We start from the raw sequence: 3,412 nt of genomic DNA, 5'->3' as shown, positions 1-3,412 counted from the left end.
GGAAAATCACTTGTTCAATGGCATTGGTCCAAAATGACCTATAATGTTTCGTCTTGGCACATGCATTTGCAAGTTGAATTTTCACTTCCTCCAAACATCAAAGTTGAATTATACATCTTGGAATGGATCATGAAATTTTAATGGCTTTCATATCATAAAAAGTGAGCAAGTTATGGCATTGGGAAGTTGACCTCCAAACTAGGGTTTAGACAAAATGACCTATAACCTTTCACCATAAAAAATGACTTTAAAAGCAAACCTAGCTCTTGACCTCAACATGAAAGTTGTTTGGAATGTAATTTATATTAACTTTTCTCTTGGAACCATTTTCATATGATAAAAATTGTAGGATATAGGGTCTAGGGAACCCCAATTTTAACAAGTTGACTTCCTCTGATCAACCACCATGAACCATCTTGCTAGCTTGATATTCTCTTGAATTTTGGGACTCATGGAGGATCATATATGCATAATATGATGAAATTTGGAATATCCCTTGAAATATTTGATCAATTTGTTGAATAAACTTGTTGAAGAATTCACATAAGATACTCAAGTGAATTAGGGTTTCCAAGGCAAACAAACTCCAAACTCTTCATGATTTCCTGATCAAAATAACATGGGAAGATCATGGGGATCCATATATGATACTTAGAGCAAAAGTAAACTAATTATTGATTAAGCTCCTTGCATTGAGGGTCTTAAACCCTAGATATGAGCTTGATAGAGCATAGGTGAACATACACACTACCTACAAAAGAGTTAAACTATACATTGACATATTTTCGTATTTTGGTTAGTAAAATAAAGAAAAAAAGAATTATAATACAATCAAATGTGCTTGGTGATCTCTCCCAATGCAAACCCAATGAATGAGGGGTAAGGAGGATGCTAAGGTGTGATCCCAATGCTAATGCATATGATGAGGAAACATGAGGGATCTTAGGGTCAAACTTGGGGTCTTACACATTGTTTTAAAAGTTCAAATTGATTTTTAATACAAAATCATTTTTTTTGAAGCTAGAAATGATTTTTGAGATTTCCGATTAACTTTAGAAGTCATTGTGTCATTTTGAACATCAAGTTCGATTTTTATTTATTAGAATTTCCATCTTTTTCTATTTTTCTTCCTTTTTTGTGATAGGGTCATGGTTATTGAATCACATAAATCCCATTCACCTTTTCTTTTTTAAGCCTATTTTAATTCATTCTTTCAAGTAACCAGATCCAATTCCCAAATCCAAATCCATTTATCATTACCTCAAAATCAGTTTATCCACATCCATTTTAAAAATAAATTCCATAAACCATTTTATACACATTACATCCAAATATCCATTACTTAGATCTAATGATATTCCAAATAAGACAAAAAAATACATGGCAAGGTTGAGTACACGTAGGCATTATGGCAATTGAAAGTACCAGCGTCAAAACGCAAGTTGAAGCCAAGAAAAACGCCAGTGAAAAGCCAAACGGCAACGCAAAACTGCAGCACAAATGCGAACGACAACACAAGCCGTAAATGACGTGAAACAACCATCCACAAAAGCAAAGGAAAACAACAACGCAATGTAAGTAATCCAATGTGAAACGCAAACGCTGCATCCAAACGACAATCCAAGTTGCTGCACCAAAACGACATTCAAGCTAACAAAACCGAACACTGCAAACAACAACAGAAGAAACGAGTACAATCAAAACATGGCAAGAAAGAGATTGTAACATGAACGACGCAAGTAGAATCAAAATTCATATGTAATTTATACTTCAAAGTCTATATAAATACGTGATCACCGTAATTTTTTTGCCCCCTCGATTTGGATTCCAGAAATCCTATTTTCTTATTCTCGCGCCACATTCACCGCCGCCTGCATAATCCTCTCGGTTGAATCGAATCTCGGCCGCACTTCCCATAACTCTCGCCGCACCTCAACAATACTTGCGAATTGAACCGCGGATCTTCGATCATCACCGCCGGACAGAAGAGAGTATAGAAGAGATTCCGAAGGAGCTGCACACTTGAGTTCACATTCATCCGTCTCGTTAGTTCCACACGGTCACCTTCACGATTAGGTAATCCGTCGATTCACTGGGTTTCGTCATTGTCGAGTCGGTTTTGAGATCTTAGATTCCTCCGTGAGAGGATCGGATTCTGAATTTTGATTGAAGCTCGTGAGAGATCACGATTCAGTTCACTTGTTTAGGTAGGGATTAAGAGAGTTTAGTTGAGGATTCAGAATCGAGAGTTTGGGGATGGTGAGAGCGGCGTGAGTTTGAGGCTTAGGAGCTCCGCCGCCGCCGACGATGAGTTCCGGCGCGGCGGAGTCACTTAAATGTTCACCGGTTTATTTGTGGAAGAATGAAGTGAGATATTAGGGGATGGTTCGCAGGTTGGTGGATGCATGGAATAGATCCCCTCTCTTTGCTTCATCTTAGGTTTCGATTGGGCCATAAGCCCAAATTTCCTTCATTTTTTTCCAGTATTCCATCACTATCTGCACCCCCTGTTTGGGCTTAGAAGTTGATCAAAGGCCCATACTGCATTGCTTTGATCCATAATTTTGATTGGATAGTGATATTTGTTTTTGAATTCTATTTTGACATTTCATTTTACTAATTGTTTTGATTGATTTTGATGTTAATAATTGTTTGATAGTATAATTCTAATTTGATAATGTTAGATATTGTTGATATTAGAATTTTAAATTGATATTGATAATTGTTTTAGAATTTTAATTTGATTATAATGTGATATTAATAATGTTAGATATTGTTTGATAATTAGGATTTTAATTTTGTTAATTGGTTTAACATTAGAATTTTATTTGATCTAATATTTATATTAATTCTCTTATAACTTTTCTTTTGATTTTGATTAATCCTAACATTAACATCTAACTTCTAATTTTTTAATTCTAACATCTAATTCTTTACGATTCCACATCTAACTTCTAACTTTTAATTTCCGCTCCTAACATTTAATATTTGTCATTTACTTTATTTGCTTTATTTTACTTTATACATATTGTACATCCATATCATCATTCTTCATCTCATTCTAAAATGGACTAAAAATGGATTAGACTGAAAAATGAAAATAATGCAATGACTCCACTAGCATGAAAAGGATATTAGGAAAGGACTTAGAGACTCATTAGGACCCTTTGCAAAAGACTTTGGACAAACTTTTGACCCGACTTGGAAGGAGCACTCACGACTCAAGAAGACTTTGTAATCTTTTATGTGCTTTCTAGTTTAGGATACTATACACACACAAGGCTTTCTCTTGGGCTACCTGACAATGAGACCTTTTATTTCATGCACTCCCTTGTACTTTACATGTACCCCCCTCCCCTTTTGGATGTATGTTTTTACTTGCTTTGTCTTTTATTGCTCGATAGCTACTCCT

The 3,412-nt window shown here is 35.2% G+C and overlaps 1 long non-coding RNA gene across 2 annotated transcripts; it reads right to left on the bottom strand.

Annotated features, from left to right (window-relative positions):
- Positions 1–1,231: 1,231 nt before the first annotated feature.
- Positions 1,232–2,486, bottom strand: LOC127119430 (uncharacterized). Of its 2 annotated transcripts, none has more exons than XR_007802822.1 (2): positions 1,770–2,486; positions 1,232–1,666 (listed from the first exon to the last, which is right to left on the bottom strand). It is a non-coding gene; the product is annotated as an uncharacterized LOC127119430 (long non-coding RNA). The 2 variants fall into 2 exon arrangements; XR_007802821.1 differs by having other exon boundaries at positions 1,798–2,486.
- Between the last annotated feature and the right edge of the window lie 926 nt (positions 2,487–3,412).

This window comes from Lathyrus oleraceus, chromosome 2, assembly GCF_024323335.1.
Source record: "Lathyrus oleraceus cultivar Zhongwan6 chromosome 2, CAAS_Psat_ZW6_1.0, whole genome shotgun sequence".
NCBI lineage: Eukaryota > Viridiplantae > Streptophyta > Magnoliopsida > Fabales > Fabaceae > Lathyrus > Lathyrus oleraceus.
Note: the sequence above shows the minus strand (reverse complement) of the source record. Positions and strands in the feature narration are given on the sequence as shown.